This window comes from Aulostomus chinensis, chromosome 1, assembly GCF_037954235.1.
Source record: "Aulostomus chinensis isolate RoL2024-O1b breed Wild chromosome 1, RoL_Achi_v1.0, whole genome shotgun sequence".
NCBI classification, from domain to species: domain Eukaryota; kingdom Metazoa; phylum Chordata; class Actinopteri; order Syngnathiformes; family Aulostomidae; genus Aulostomus; species Aulostomus chinensis.
Window position 1 is genome coordinate 51,763,210 of NC_141320.1, and position 18,856 is coordinate 51,782,065.

Below are 18,856 nucleotides of genomic sequence, written 5' to 3' on the forward strand. Positions count from 1 at the left end.
ACAGCATCATTTTTAATTTTTTTGCAACTCTCACCACATCACTTTAGCATCATTTTGAGATTTTTAGCAACTCTCCCTACATCACTGTAGCATCATTTTGAGGTTCGTAGCAACTCTCACGACATAACTGTAGCATCATTTTGAGGTTCGTAGCAACTCTCACTACATCACTGTAGCATCATTCTGAGGTTCATAGCAACTCTCACTACATCACTGGAGCATCATTTTGAGGTTCGTAGAACCTCTCACTACATTACTGACAGCATCATTTTTAGATTTTTAGCAACTCTCACCACATCACTGTAGCATCATTTTGAGATTTTTTGCAACTCTCACTACATCACTGGAGCATCATTGTGAGGTTTTTAGCAACTCTCACCACATCACTGTAGCATCATTTATAGTTAGTAGCAACTCTCACTGCATCACTGGAGCATCATTTTGAGGTTTTTTGCAACTCTCACTACATTACTGTAGCATCATTTTGAGGTTCGTAGCATCTCTCACTACATTACTGACAGCGTCATTTTGAGGTTTTTAGCAACTTTCACTACTTCACTGTAGCATCATTTGGAGGATAGTAGCAACTCTCACCACATCACTGTCGCATCTTTTTAAGATTTTAAGAAACTCTCACCACATCACTGTAGCATCATTTCTTAGATTAGTAGCAACTCTAAATACATCACAAGAGCATCATTTTGAGGTTTTAAGCAACTCTCACTTCATAACATTCAGCATCATTTTAACGTTTTAAGCAACTCTCACTACATGACTGTGGAATCATTTTGAGGTTTTAAGCAACTCTTACCACATCACTCTAGCATCATTTATAGGTTCGTAGCAACTCTCACTACATTACTGGAGCATCATTTTGAGGTTCGTAGCAACTCTCAATTCATCACTTTTGCATCATTTTGAGGTTTTTAGCAACTCTTCCTACATCACTGTAGCATCATTTTGAGGATAGTAGCAACTCTTCCTACATCACTGGAGCATCATTTTGAGATTTTAAGCAACTCTCACTACATCACTGTAGCAACTCTCACTACATGACTATCAGCATCATTTTAAGGTTTGAAGCAATTCTTACTACATCACTGGAGCATCATTTTGAGGTTCGTAACAACTCTCACTACATCACTCTAGCATCATTTTGAGGTTTTTAGCAACTTAATACATTACTGTAGCATCATTTTGAGGATCGTTGCAACTCTCACTACATTACTGTAGCATCATTTTGAGGTTCGTAGCAACTCTCACTACATTACTGTAGCATCATGTTGAGGATTTTAGCAACTCTCACCACATCACTGTAGCATCATTTTGAGATTTTTAGCAACTCTTACTACATTACTGTACAATCATTTTGAGGTTCGTAGCAACTCAGAATTCACCACTTTAGCATCATTATGACATTTTTAGCAACTCTCACCACATCACTGAAGCATCATTTTGAGATTTTTAGCAACTCTCACTACATCACTGGAGCATCATTGTGAGGTTTTTAGAAACTCTCACCACATCACTTTAGCATCATTTTGAGATCTTTAGCAACTCTTCCGACATCACTGTAGCAGCATTTTGAGATTTTTAGCAACTCTCACTACATTACTGTAGCATCATTTGGAGGATAGTAGCAATTCTCAACACATCACTGTCGCATCATTTTAAGATTTTAAGAAACTCTCACCACATCACTGTAGCATCATTTTGAGATTTTAAGCAACTCTAACGACATCACTTTAGCATCATTTTGAGGTTTTTAGCAACTTAATACATTACTGTAGCATCATTTTGAGGTTCGTCGCAACTCTTACAATATTACTGGAGCATCATTTTGAGGTTTCTAGCAACTCTAAATACATCACAAGAGCATCATTTTGAGGTTAGTAGCAACTCTCACTTCATAACTGTCAGCATCATTTTAACGTTTTAAGCAACTCTCACTACATGACTGTGGAATCATTTTGAGGTTTTAAGCAACTCTTACCAGATCACTCTAGCATCATTTATAGGTTCGTAGCAACTCTCACTTCATTACTGGAGCATCATTTTGAGGTTCGTAGCAACTCTCAATTCATCACTTTTGCATCATTTTGAGGTTTTTAGCAACTCTCACCACATCACTGACAGCATCATTTTGAGATTTTTAGCAACTCTTCCTCCATCACTGCAGCATCATTTTGAGGATAGTAGCAAATCTCACTTCATGACTGTCAGCATCATTTTGAGGTTCGTAGCAACTCTTACTACATCACTGGAGCATCATTTTGAGTTTTTGAAACTATTACCACATCACTGTCACATCATTTTGACATTTTAAGCAACTCTCACTACATCACTGTAGCATCATTTGGAGGATAGTAGCAACTCTCACTACATGACTGTTAGCATCATTTTTAAAGGTTTTAAGCAACTCTTACTGCATCACTGGAGCATCATTTTGAGGTTTTTAGCAACCTAATACATTACTGTAGCATCATTTTTAGGATAGTAGCAACTCTCACTACATGACTGTTCGCATCATTTTTAAAGGTTTTAAGCAACTCTTACTGCATCACTGGAGCATCATTTTTAGGATAGTAGCAACTCTCACTACATGACTGTTAGCATCATTTTTAAAGGTTTTAAGCAACTCTTACTGCATCACTGGAGCATCATTTTGAGGTTTTTAGCAACCTAATACATTACTGTAGCATCATTTTTAGGATCGTAGCAACTCTCACTACATCACTGTAGCATCATTTTGAGGTTTTTAGCAACCTAATACATTACTGTAGCATCATTTTGAGGTTTGTAGCAACTCTCACCACATTACTGTAGCATCATTTTGAGGTTCGTAGAAACTCTCAATTCATCACTTTTGCATCATTTTGAGGTTTTTAGTAACTCTCACCACATCACTGTCGCATCTTTTTAAGATTTTAAGAAAGTCTCACCACATCACTGTAGCATCATTTCTTAGATTAGTAGCAACTCTAAATACATCACAAGAGCATCGTTTTGAGGTTTTAAGCAACTCTCACTTCATAACATTCAGCATCATTTTAACGTTTTAAGCAACTCTCACTACATGACTGTGGAATCATTTTGAGGTTTTAAGCAACTCTCACTACATCTTTGGGGCATCATTTTGAGGTTTTTAGCAACTCTCACCACATCACTTTAGCATCATTTTGAGATGTTTAGCAACTCTTCCGACATCACTGTAGCAGCATTTTGAGGTTTTTAGCAACTCTCACTACATTACTGTAGCATCATTTGGAGGATAGTAGCAATTCTCAACACATCACTGTCGCATCATTTTAAGATTTTAAGAAACTCTCACCACATCACTGTAGCATCATTTTGAGATTTTAAGCAACTCTAACGACATCACTTTAGCATCATTTTGAGGTTTTTAGCAACTTAATACATTACTGTTGCATCATTTTGAGGTTCGTTGCAACTCTTACAATATTACTGTAGCATCATTTTGAGGTTTCTAGCAACTCTAAATACATCACAAGAGCATCATTTTGAGGTTTGTAGCAACTCTCACTTCATAACTGTCAGCATCATTTTAACGTTTTAAGCAACTCTCACTACATGACTGTGGAATCATTTTGAGGTTTTTAGCAACTCTCACCACATCACTGACAGCATCATTTTGAGATTTTTAGCAACTCTTCCTACATCACTGTAGCATCATTTTGAGTTTTTGAAACTATTAACACATCACTGTCACATCATTTTGAGATTTTAAGCAACTCTCACTACATCACTGTAGCATCATTTGGAGGATAGTAGCAACTCTCACTACATGACTGTTAGCATCATTTTTAAAGGTTTTAAGCAACTCTTACTGCATCACTGGAGCATCTTTTTTAGGATAGTAGCAACTCTCACTACATGACTGTTAGCATCATTTTTAAAGGTTTTAAGCAACTCTTACTGCATCACTGGAGCATCATTTTGAGGTTTTGAGCAACCTAATCCATTACTGTAGCATCATTTTTAGGATCGTAGCAACTCTCACTACATCACTGTAGCATCATTTTGAGGTTTTTCGCAACCTAATACATTACTGTAGCATCATTTTGAGGATCGTAGCAACTCTCACTACATCACTGTAGCATCATTTTGAGGTTCGTAGCAACTCTCACCACATTACTGTAGCATCATTTTGAGGTTCGTAGAAACTCTCAATTCATCACTTTTGCATCATTTTGAGGTTTTTAGCAACTCTCACCACATCACTGTCGCATCTTTTTAAGATTTTAAGAAAGTCACCACATCACTGTAGCATCATTTCTTAGATTAGTAGCAACTCTAAATACATCACAAGAGCATCATTTTGAGGTTTTAAGCAACTCTCACTTCATAACATTCAGCATCATTTTAACGTTTTAAGCAACTCTTACCACATCACTCTAGCATCATTTATAGGTTCGTAGCAACTCTCACTACATTACTGGAGCATCATTTTGAGGTTTTTAGCAACTCTTCCTACATCACTGTAGCATCATTTTGAGGATCGTAGCAGATCTCACTTCATGACTGTCAGCATCATTTTGAGGTTCGTAGCAACTCTTACTACATCACTGGAGCATCATTTTGAGATTTTAAGCAACTCTCACTACATCACTGTAGCAACTCTCACTACATGACTATCAGCATCATTTTAAGGTTTGAAGCAATTCTTACTACATCACTGGAGCATCATTTTGAGGTTCGTAACAACTCTCACTACATCACTCTAGCGTCATTGTGAGGTTTTTAGCAACTTAATACATTACTGTAGCATCATTTTGAGGATCGTTGCAACTCTCACTACATTACTGTAGCATCATTTTGAGGTTTGTAGCAACTCTCACTACATTACTGTAGCATCATGTTGAGGATTTTAGCAACTCTCACCACATCACTGTAGCATCATTTTGAGATTTTTAGCAACTCTTACTACATTACTGTACAATCATTTTGAGGTTCGTAGCAACTCTGAATTCACCACTTTAGCATCATTTTGAGGTTTTGAGCAACTCTCATCACATCACTTTAGCATCATAACGACATTTTTAGCAACTCTAACCACATCACTGAAGCATCATTTTGAGATTTTTAGCAACTCTCACTACATCACTGGAGCATCATTGTGAGGTTTTTAGCAACTCTCACCTCATCACTTTAGCATCATTTTGAGATTTTTAGCAACTCTTCCGACATCACTGTTGCAGCATTTTGAGGTTTTTAGCAACTCTCACTACATTACTGTAGCATCATTTGGAGGATAGTAGCAATTCTCAACACATCACTGTCGCATTATTTTAAGATTTTAAGAAACTCTCACCACATCACTGTAGCATCATTTTGAGATTTTAAGCAACTCTAACGACATCACTTTAGCATCATTTTGAGGTTTTTAGCAACTTAATACATTACTGTAGCATCATTTTGAGGTTCGTCGCAACTCTTACAATATTACTGTAGCATCATTTTGAGGTTTCTAGCAACTCTAAATACATCACAAGAGCATCATTTTGAGGTTAGTAGCAACTCTCACTTCATAACTGTCAGCATCATTTTAACGTTTTAAACAACTCTCACTACATGACTGTGGAATCATTTTGAGGTTTTAAGCAACTCTTACCACATCACTCTAGCATCATTATAGGTTCGTAGCAACTCTCACTTCATTACTGGAGCATCATTTTGAGGTTCGTAGCAACTCTCAATTCATCACTTTTGCATCATTTTGAGGTTTTTAGCAACTCTCACCACATCACTGACAGCATCATTTTGAGATTTTTAGCAACTCTTCCTACATCACTGTAGCATCATTTTGAGGATAGTAGCAAATCTCACTTCATGACTGTCAGCATCATTTTGAGGTTCGTAGCAACTCTTACTACATCACTGGAGCATCATTTTGAGTTTTTGAAACTATTACCACATCACTGTCACATCATTTTGAGATTTTAAGCAACTCTTACCACATCACTCTAGCATCATTTATAGGTTCGTAGCAACTCTCACTACATTTCTGTAGCATCATTTTTAGGTTCGTAGCAACTCTCACTACATGACTGTTTGCATCATTTTTAAAGGTTTTAAGCAACTCTTACTGCATCACTGGAGCATCATTTTGAGGTTTTTAGCAACCTAATACATTACTGTAGCATCATTTTTAGGATAGTAGCAACTCTCACTCCATGACTGTTAGCATCATTTTTAAAGGTTTTAAGCAACTCTTACTGCATCACTGGAGCATCATTTTGAGGTTTTTAGCAACCTAATACATTACTGTAGCATCATTTTGAGGTTCGTAGCAACTCTCACTACATTTCTGTAGCATCATTTTTAGGTTCGTAGCAACTCTCACTACATTACTGTAGCATAATTTTTAGGATTTTAACAACTCTCACCTCATCATTTCAGGATCATTTTAACATTTTAAGCAACTCTCACTCCATGACTGTGGAATCATTTTGAGGTTTTAAGCAACTCTTACCACATCACTCTAGCATCATTTATAGGTTCGGAGCAACTCTCACTACATTTCTGTAGCATCATTTTGAGGTTCGTAGCAACTCTCACTACATTACTGTAGCATAATTTTTAGGATTTTAGCAACTCTCACCTCATCACTTCAGCATCATTTTAACGTTTTAAGCAACTCTCACTACTACATGACTGTGGAATCATTTTGAGGTTTTAAGCAACTCTTACCACATCACTCTAGCATCATTTATAGGTTCGTAGCAACTCTCACTTCATTACTGGAGCATCATTTTTAGGTTTTTAGCAACTCTTCCTACATCACTGTAGCATCATTTTGAGGATAGTAGCAAATCTTACTTCATGACTGTAGAATCATTTTGAGTTTCGTCGTAACTCTGACTACATCACTGGACCATCATTTTGAGATTTTAAGCAACTCTCACTACATCATTGTAGCATCATTTGGCGGATAGTAGCAACTCTCACTACATGACTGTCAGCATCATTTTTAAAGGTTTTAAGCAACTCTGACTGCATCACTGGAGCATCATTTTGAGGTTTTTCGCAACCTAATACATAACTGTAGCATCATTTTGAGGTTCGTAACAACTCTCACTACATCACTCTAGCATCATTTTTAGGTTTTTAGCAACTTAATACATTACTGTCGCATCATTTTGAGGATTGTTGCAACTCTTGCTACATTACTGTAGCATCATTTTGAGGTTCGTAGCAACTCTCACTACATTACTTTAGCATCATGTTGAGGATTTTAGCAACTCTCACCACATCACTGTAGCATCATTTTGAGGTTTTAAGCAACTCTTCCGACGTCACTGGAGCAGCATTTTGAGGTTTTTAGCAACTCTCACTACATTACTGTAGCATCATTTGGAGGATAGTATCAATTCTCAACACATGACTGTCGCATCATTTTAAGATTTTAAGAAACTCTCACCACATCACTTTGCCATCATTTTGAGATTTTAAGCTACTCTAACGACATCACTTTAGCATCATTTTGAGGTTTCCAGCAACTTAATACATTACTGTAGCATCATTTTGAGGTTCGTCGCAACTCTTACAATATTACTGTAGCATCAGTTTGAGGTTTCTAGCAACTCTAAATACATCACAAGAGCATCATTTTGAGGTTAGTAGCAACTCTCACTTCATAACTGTCAGCATCATTTTAACGTTTCAAACAACTCTCACTACATTACTGTGGAATCATTTTGAGGTTTTAAGCAACTCTTACCACATCACTCTAGCATCATTTTGAGGTTTCTAGCAACTTAATACATTACTGTAGCATCATTTTGAGATTTTTAACAACTCTTCCTACATCACTGTAGCATCATTTTGAGGATAGTAGCAAATCTCACTTCATGACTGTCAGCATCATTTTGAGGTTCGTAGCAACTCTTACTACATCACTGGAGCATCATTTTGAGATGTTAAGCAACTCTCACTACATCACTGTAGCATCATTTGGAGGATAGTAGCAACTCTCACTACATGACTGTTAGCATCATTTTTAAAGGTTTTAAGCAACTCTTACTGCATCACTGGAGCATCATTTTGAGGTTTTTAGCAACCTAATACATCACTGTAGCATCATTTTTAGGATCGTAGCAACTCTCACTACATCACTGTAGCATCATTTTGAGGTTTTTAGCAACCTAATACATTACTGTCGCATCATTTTGAGGATCGTAGCAACTCTCACTACATCTCTGTAGCATCATTTTGAGATTCGTAGCAACTCTCACCACATTACTGTCACATTATTTTGAGGTTCGTAGCAACTCTTACTACATGACTGTCAGCATCTCTTTGAGGTTATTCGAAACTGTCACTCCATTACTGTTACCATGATTTTGAGTTAACGAGCAATTCTTACGACATCACTGTCGCATCATTTTGAGATCTTTAGCAATTCTTCTGACATCACTGTCACATCATTTTGAGATCTTTAGCAATTCTTCTGACATCACTGTCGCATTATTTTGAGGTTCGTAGCAACTCTTACGACATGACTGTAAGCATCACTTCGAGGTTGTTCAAAACACTTACTACATTACTGTAAGCATCATTGAGTTGATTAGCAACTATCACTCCATTACTGTTTGCATCATTTTGAGTTCATTAGCAATTCTTCCGACATCACTGTCGCAATATTTTGAGGTTCGTAGCAACTTTTACTACATTACTGTCGCATTATTTTCAGGTTCGTAGCAACACTTACTACATGACTGTCAGTATCACTTTGAGGTTATTCGAAAGTTTCACTCCATTACTGTTAGCATCATTTTGAGGTTGTTCGAAACACTTACTACATCACTGTCAGCATCACTGAGTTGATTAGCAACTATCACTACATTACTGTTAGCATCATTTTGAATTCATTAGCAATTCTTCAGACATCACTGTCGAAATATTTTGAGGTTCGTTGCAACTTTTACTACATCACTGTCGCATTATTTTGAGGTTCGTAGCAACTCCTTCTACATGACTGTCAGCATCACTTTGAGGTTATTCGAAACACTTACTACATTACTTCAAGTATCACTGAGTTGATTAGCAACTATCACTACATTACTGTTAGCATCATTTTAAGTTCATTAGCAATTTTTCTGACATCACTGTCGCAATATTTTGAGGTTCGTTGCAACTTTTACTACATGACTGTTGCATTATTTTGAGTTTCGTTGCAACTCTTAGTACATGACTTTCAGCATCACTTTGAGGTTATTCGAAACGTTCACTCCATTACTGTTAGCATCATTTTGAGATCATTACCAATTCTTCTGACATCACTGTCACATCATTTTGAGATCTTTAGCAATTCTTCTGACATCACTGTCGCATTATTTTGAGGTTCGTAGCAACTATTACGACATGACTGTAAGCATCACTTCGAGGTTGTTCAAAACACTTACTACATTACTGTAAGCATCATTGAGTTGATTAGCAACTATCACTCCATTACTGTTTGCATCATTTTGAGTTCATTAGCAATTCTTCCGACATCACTGTCGCAATATTTTGAGGTTCGTTGCAACTTTTACTACATCACTGTCGCATTATTTTCAGGTTCGTAGCAACTCCTTCTACATGACTGTCAGCATCTCTTTGAGGATATTCAAAAGTTTCACTCCATTACTGTTGGCATCATTTTGAGATCATTCCCAATTCTTCTGACATCACTGTCGCATCATTTTGAGATCTTTAGCAATTCTTCCGACATCACTGTCGCATTATTTTGAGGTTCGTAGCAACTCTTACTACAAGACTGTCAGCATCACTTTGACGTTGTTCGAAACACTTACTACATTACTGTAAGCATCACTGACTTGATTAGCAACTATCGCTACATTACTGTTAGCATCATTTTAAGTTCATTAGCAATTCTTACTACATTACTGTCGCATTATTTTGAGCTTCGTAGCAACTCTTCGTACATGACTTTCAGCATCACTTTGAGGTTATTCGAAACACTTACTACATTACTTCAAGCATCACTGAGTTGATTAGCAACTATCACTTCATTACTGTTAGCATCATTTTGAGTTTATTAGCAATTCTTCCGACATCACTGTTGCAATATTTTGAGGTTTGTAGCAACTTTTACTACATTACTGTCGCATTATTTTGAGCTTCATAGCAACACTTACTACGTGACTGAAAGCATCACTTTGAGGTTATTCGAAAGTTTCACTCCATTACTGTTAGCATCATTTCGAGTTCATTAGCAATTCTTACTACATCACTGTCGCATCATTTTGAGATCATGAGCAATTCTTCCGACATCACTGTCGCATTATTTTGAGGTTCGTAGCAACTCTTACTACATGACTGTCAGCATCACCTTGAGTTTATTTGCAACTATCACTATATTACTGTTAGCATCATTTTGAGTTTTTGAGCAATTCTCACGACATCACTGTCGCATTAAATTGAGTTCATTAGCAACTCTTACTAAATGACTGAATGATTTTGAGGTTCATAGCAACACTTACTACGTGACTGAAAGCATCACTTTGAGGTTGTTCGAAACTCTTTCTACATTACTTTAAGTATGACTGAGTTTCTTAGCAACTATCACAACATTACTGTTAGCATCATCTTGAGTGCATTAGCAATTTTTCTGACATCACTGTCGCTTTATTTTGAGGTTCGTAGCAACTTTTACTACATGACTGTCAGCATCACTTTGAGGTTGTTCGAAACACTTACTACATCACTGTCAGCATCACTGAGTTGATTAGCAACTATCACTACATTACTGTTAGCATCATTTTGAATTCATTAGCAATTCTTCCGACATCACTGTCGCAATATGTTGAGGTTCGTTGCAACTTTTACTACATTACTGTCGCATTATTTTGAGGTTCGTAGCAACTCTTACGACATGACTGTCAGCATCTCTTTGAGGTTATTCGAAACGTTCACTCCATTACTGTTAGCATCATTTTGAGATCATTACCAATTCTTCTGACATCACTGTCGCATCATTTTGAGATCTTTAGCAATTCTTCCGACATCACTGTCGCATTATTTTGAGGTTCGTAGCAACTCTTACTACATGACTGTCAGCATCACTTTGACGTTGTTCGAAACACTTACTACATTACTGTAAGCATCACTGACTTGATTAGCAACTATCACTACATTGCTGTTAGCATCATTTTAAGTTCATTAGCAATTCTTACTACATCACTGTCGCAATATTTTGAGGTTCGTAACAACTTTTACTACATTAATGTCGCATTATTTTGAGGTTCGTAGCAACTCTTCGTACATGACTTTCAGCATCACTTTGAGGTTATTCGAAACACTTACTACATTACTGTAAGCATCACTGAGTTGATTAGCAACTATCACTACATTACTTTTCGCATTATTTTGAGTTCATTAGCAATTCTTCCGACATCACTGTCGCAATATTTTGAGGTTCGTAGCAACACTTACTACATGACAGTAAGCATCACTTTGAGGTTATTCGAAAGTTTCACTCCATTACTTTTAGGATCATTTTGAGTTCATTAGCAATTCTTACTACATCACTGTCGCATCATTTTGAGATCATTAGCAATTCTTCCGACATCACTGTCGCAATATTTTGAGGTTCGTAGCAACTCTTACTACATTATTGTTGCATTATTTTAAGGTTCGTAGCAACTCTAACCACATAACTGTCAGCATCACTTTGAGTTTATTAGCAACTATCACTACATTACTGTTAGCATCATTTTGAGTTTTTGAGCAATTCTCAAGACATCACTGTCGCATTAAATTTTGTTCATTAGCAACTCTTACTAAATGACTGTCAGCATCACTTTGAGGTTGTTCGAAACTCTTTCTGCATTACTTGAAGTATCACTGAGTTTCTTAGCAACTATCACTACATTACTGTTAGCATCATCTTGAGTTCATTAGCAATTCTTCCAACATCACTGTCGCAATATTTTGAGGTTCGTAGCAACTTTTACTACATTACTGTCGCATTATTTTGAGGTTCGTAGCAACACTTACTTCATGACTATCAGCATCACTTTGAGGTTATTCGAAAGTTTCACTCCATTACTGTAAGCATCATTTTGAGTTCATTAGCAATTCTTCTGACATCACTGTCGCTTTATTTTGAGGTTCGTAGCAACTCTTACTACATCACTGTCAGCATCACAGAGTTGATTAGCAACTATCACTACATTACTGTTAGCATCATTTTGAGTTCATGAGCAATTCTTACTAAATCACTGTCGCATCATTTTAAGATCTTTAGCAATTCTTCTGACATCACTGTCGCATTATTTTGAGGTTCGTAGCAACTCTTACTACATGACTGTCAGCATCACTTTGACGTCGTTCGAAACACTTACTACATTACTGTAAGCATCACTGACTTGATTAGCAACTATCACTACATTACTGTTAGCATCATTTTAAGTACATTAGCAATTCTTACTACATCACTGTCGCATTATTTTGAGGTTCGTAGCAACTCTTCGTACATGACTTTCAGCATCACTTTGAGGTTATACGAAACACTTACTACATTACTGTAAGAATCACTGAGTTGATTAGCAACTATCACTACATTACTGTTAGCATCATTTTGAGTTCATTAGCAATTCTTCTGACATCACTGTCGCAATATTTTGAGGTTCGTAGCAACTTTTACTACATTACTGTCGCATTATTTTGAGGTATTTAGCAACACTTACTACATGACTGTAAGCATCACTTTGAGGTTATTCGAAAGTTTCACTCCATTACTGTTAGCATCATTTTGAGTTCATTAGCAATTCTTACTACATCACTGTCGCATCATTTTGAGATCATTAGCAATTCTTCCGACATCACTGTCACAGTATTTTGAGGTTCATAGCAACTCTTACTACATGACTGTCAGCATCACTTTGAGGTTGTTCGAAACACTTACTACATCACTGTCAACATCACTGAGTTGATTAGCAACTATCACTACATTACTGTTAGCATCATTTTGAGTTCATTCGCAATTCTTCCGACATCACTGTCGCAATATTTTGAGGTTCGTAGCAACTTTTACTACATTACTGTCGCAATATTTTGAGGTTCGTAGCAACTCTTACTACATGACTGTCAGCATCTCTTTGAGGTTATTCGAAACTTTCACTCCATTACTGTTAGCATCATTTTGAGTTCACTGGCAATTCTTACTACATCACTGTCGCAATATTTTGAGGTTCGTAACAACTTTTACTACATTACTGTCGCATTATTTTGAGGTTCATAGCAACTCTTCGTACATGACTTTCAGAATCACTTTGAGGTTATTCGAAACACTTACTACATTACTGTAAGCATCACTGAGTTGATTAGCAACTATCACTACATTACTGTTAGCATCATTTTGAGTTCATTAGCAATTCTTACTACATCACTGTCGCATCATTTTGAGATCATTAGCAATTCTTCCGACATCACTGTCGCAATATTTTGAGGTTCGTAGCAACTCTTACTACATTATTGTTGCATTATTTTAAGGTTCGTAGCAACTCTTACCATATTACTGTCAACATCACTTTGAGTTTATTAGCAACTATCACTACATTACTGTTAGGATCATTTTGAGTTTTTGAGCAATTCTCACGACATCACTGTTGCATTAAATTGAGTTTATTAGCAACTCTTACTAAATGACTGTCAGCATCACTTTGAGGTTGTTCGAAACTCTTTCTACATTACTTTAAGCATCACTGAGTTTCTTCGCAACTATCACTACATTACTTTTAGCATCATCTTGAGTTCATTAGCAATTCTTCCAACATCACTGTCGCAATATTTTGAGGTTCGTAGCAACTTTTACTACATTACTATCGCATTATTTTGAGGTTCGTAGCAACACTTACGACATGACTGTCAGCATCACTTTGAGGTTATTCGAAAGTTTCACTCCATTACTGTTAGCATCATCTTGAGTTCATTAGCAATTCTTCCGACATCACTATCGCAATATTTTGAGATCTTTAGCAATTCTTCTGACATCACTGTCACATTATTTTGAGGTTCGTAGCAACTCTTGCTACATGACTGTCAGCATCACTTTGAGGTTGTTCGAAACTCTTACTACATTTCTGTAAGCATTACTGAGTTTCTTAGCAACTATCACTACATTACTGTTAGCATCATCTTGAGTTCATTAGCAATTCTTCCGACATCACTTACGCAATATTTTGAGGTTCGTAGCAACTCTTACTACATTATTGTTGCATTATTTTAAGGTTCGTAGCAACTCTTACTATATTACTGTCAGCATCACTTTGAGTTTATTAGCAACTATCACTACATTACTGTTAGCATCATTTTGAGTTGTTGAGCAATTCTCACGACATCACTGTAGCATTAAATTGAGTTCATTAGCAACTCTTACTATATTACTTTCAGCATCACTTTGAGGTTGTTCGAAACACTTACTACATTACTGTAAGCATCACTGAGTTTCTTAGCAACTATCACTACATTGCTGTTAGCATCATCTTGAGTTCATTAGCAATTCCTACGACATCACTGTTGCAATATTTTGAGGTTCGTAGCAACTCTTACTACATTACTGTTGCATTATTTAAATGTTCGTAGCAACTCTTACGACATTACTGTAAGCATCACTGAGTTTATTAGCAACTATCACTACATTACTGTTAGCATCATTTTGAGTTCATTAGCAATTCTTAGGACATCACTGTCCCATCAGTTTGAGATCATTAGCAATTCTTCTGACATCACTGTCGCATTATTTTTAGCTTCGTAGCAACTTTTACTACATTATTGTCGCATTATTTTGAGGTTCGTAGCAACTCTTACTACATGATTGTCAGCATCACTTTGAGGTTGTTCGAAACACTTACTACATTCCTGTCAGCATCACTTTGAGGTTGTTCGAAAGTTTCACTCCATTTCTGTTCGCACCATTTTGAGTTCATTAGCAATTCTTACTAAATCACTGTCGCATCATTTTGAGATCTTTAGCAATTCTTCTGACATCACTGTCGCATTATTTTAAGGTTCGTAGCAACTCTTACTACATGACTGTCAGCATCACTTTGAGGTTGTTCGAAACTCTTACTACATTTCTGTAAGCATTACTGAGTTGATTAGCAACTATCACTACATTACTGTTAGCATCATCTTGAGTTCATTAGCAATTCTTCCGACATCACTTTCGCAATATTTTGAGGTTCGTAGCAACTCTTACTACATTATTGTTGCATTATTTTAAGGTTCGTAGCAACTCTTGCTATATTACTGTCAGCATCACTTTGAGTTTATTAGCAACTATCACTACATTACTGTTAGCATCATTTTGAGTTGTTGAGCAATTCTCACGACATCACTGTAGCATTAAATTGAGTTCATTAGCAACTCTTACTAAATTACTGTCAGCATCACTTTGAGGTTGTTCGAAACTCTTACTACATTACTGTAAGCATCACTGAGTTTCTTAGCAACTATCACTACATTGCTGTTCGCATCATCTTGAGTTCATTAGCAATTCCTACGACATCACTGTTGCAATATTTTGAGGTTCGTAGCAACTTTTACTACATGACTTTCAGCATCATTTGAAATTGTTCGAAACACTTCCGACATTACTGTAAGCCTCACTGAGTTTATTCGCCACTATCACTACATTACTGTTAGCATCATTTTGAGTTCATTAGCAATTCTGACTCCATCACTGTCACATCATTTTGAGATCATTAGCAATTCTTCCGACATCACTGTCGCATTTTTTGGAGGTTCGTAGCAACTCTTACTACATTACAATTGCATTGTTTTGAGGTTAGTAGCAACTCTTACTACATGACTGTCAGCATCACTTTGAGGTTATTCGAAACGTTCACTCCATTACTGTTGGCATCATTTTGAGTTTATTAGCAATTCTTACTCCATCACTGTCGCATCATTTTGAGATCATTAGCAATGTTTCCAACATCACTGTCGCATTATTTTGAGGTTCGAAGCAACTCTTACTACATGACTGTCAGCATTACTTTGAGGTTATTCGAAACTTTCACTACATTACTGTTAGCATCATTTTGAGTTCATTAGCAATTCTTCCGACATCACTGTAGCATTATTTTGTTGTTAGTAGCAACTCTTACTACACGACTGTCAGCATTACTTTGAGGTTGTTCGAAACACTTTCTACATTACATTTAGCATCTTTTTTAGTTCATTAGCAATTCTTAATCCATTACTGTCACATCACTTTGAGATCATTAGCAATTCTTCAAACATCACTGTCGTATTATTTTGAGGTTGGTAGCAACTCTTACTACATTCGTGTCAGCATCACTTTGAGTTTATTAGCAACTATCACTACATTACTGTTAGCATCATTTTGAGTTCATCAGCAGTTCTTCCGACATCACTGTAGCATTATTTTGAGGTTTTGAGGTACCTTTGTTTGTAACCGATCTGCTTACCAGCGAGACGCCACCACGCACGGCTGTCGGCTCCGTAAAGGAGGGAGAGGAAGTGGAAAGGACGGAGAAGGGTCGGACCAGGTCTACTGCTAGGTGACCACTCACTATCGTCTGCCATACTGCCCCTCATGGTGGGGAGTGTAGCGCTATCCTGCCACGGTACATTTGTTTCATTCTTTTGCTCTTGCACTTTAATTAAAATGGACTTGACTTGAGAATGTTTTGTTTCAAAATATAGAAGAATTTCCCAGATTTATAGGTATCATGAGTATGAAGTTGCACTTGCACCCGGTGGGAAAATGTCCTCTGCATTTGACTCTCACTATGTAGGAGCAGTGGTAGCAGTGTCAGCCTGGGGGCTTGGTCAAGATCAATGACGGGAGTAGCAGACAGGTAATATCCATAGCATGCATGTTGTTTGAGAGGAGTAAGGGTACACTGTTGGTCTCTGACCTGATGCGCTGTCATCAGCACAAATGATCTGTTCCTAAACATCAAAATCTACCATCCCCCCTGATTGTTTTTTACAACTGGAGTACTGGTTCACACTTTAGAAAGCCTTCATTCAGAGCTGTGAAGAACCTTGAACCTGATATCCCAGACAAAGTGGGCCACTAACTGGCCAGATGAAGCTATGCTAGGCTGCTGTATTCTGAAGAGCTAAAGTAGCAGCTTCTGAGAGGGATGCTAACCTGGATGTGTTCATCTCCTACTTTAATATCAGCCCCCAACTTGGAGCTCTGACAGCCTCCAGCTTGTTGTTCCTGTTTCTGCTTCAGTCAACAGGGAACTCCAACCTGCAGTCGAATCTTCAACAACAATGGAATAGAAAAGTGAGGAAGAAAAACTAGAATAAACTTACAAAGCTGAGAAATGTTCATGAAGAAGAAAGGCACACGTTATGATTGAGGCCAGAAACTAAAACTCCACACCAAATGTACTTTGACTTGTAGGATAATGAACTTGAATGTGTTGAAACAGCAGATCAATGAATCCACTACCACACAACAAGATGATGACCCCCTACCACAAGATGGCGTCACAGATCCTGACGGTCTGTGCAGGAAACACAGAGCAAAACATTACAACAAAGCTCCTGTTGTTCCCTCCAGGAAAAACTGTGGCTCTGATGAGAAGAAGGATCCCAGCCTCCTCTGAGGATCCATGGCCGCACCATTGGGTAGAAGGACGATGGGGTCGGCACCAGGAGGAACCCTGGTGTCTCCGATGCAGGGAAGATGGAGCAGTGAAGAGACCACATTGTGGCGTCCTAAAGAGGACATTTGGTGGAGCCTGAGACAGCAAACATCACGCCCCCTTCATCAGAAGAACCACAGCACCAGAAGAAAGAATCCTGGCAGTGACGACAGGGAGGATCAGGGTGACCTCCTCACCTCCACCTTTGAACCTTCAAATGAACTTTAAAAAGCTTTAGAGTGGAGAAGGATTTTAAAACCTTTTATTGTTTTTTCCTTTCATTCTCATTTGTGCGATTGTCTGATTTATTAGAAATAAACACTGTCTGCTGGGTTTCCATTGACTGTGATTCTCTTTGCATGCAAGTTGAAAGTTCTGCCAATAAAAACCACGAGTATTTGAAGACCAAAGGAAGAACCCCCAAAGTCAGGACCCTGAGATCAAAGTGAGAGCTCTGATCTCTGAGGTCTGGGATATTTCCCATCCCATGGCCCTTCAAATAAGAGCCCTGTGTCTCTGTCTCAAAGTTTTCAACCGTATTTGTTTGTTAAATTAAAACCAGACGACCACTGTGGTCCTTTTTACACGGTAAGTAAAGCACAGATGCCCTGGTGGACCTGTTGGCACCCAGGACTTTGAATCCAGTGATCTGAGTCCAAGTCTCAGTTCCAGCAGGTTTCCTGCAGCCTTCAGCAGAGCTGCCATGTTTCTCTGTAGAGAACTAAGTGATGCTCTCAGCAGGTTGAGGGCACCACCAACAAGTGAGGGATGAACCTCTGACTTCCTTCTTGTCAAACAGGAAACTCCTAATACGTCATTTGAGTAAAGTACCTCATATTCCTGACATCCAAGTAGTAGTGAAGTGGAGGAAGAAGGGAGGAGATCTCCAACAGGATCCTTCTTCCCTCTGTCCTCCTTGATCTCATGGATCACCACAGTCAAGGGGAGACCCAAGCTCCCGGATGGATCTGGCACTCAGGAACTGCTGAGTTTTCCAGTGGACTTTGTTCCATCCATGGTTCAGGAACAGGACTCCTCCTGGTTAACCTGGTATCTTTCCACCCAACTGTGGGTTCTTGGAGAATTTTTCATGTCATGTCAAGAAATCAGGCTGGTGTGTTTTTCAATGAGAGAAATTCTGGTAACTTAATTAAGTGGCATGTTTGTTGAAGCAGTAATTAACTGATAAATTAAGGAAG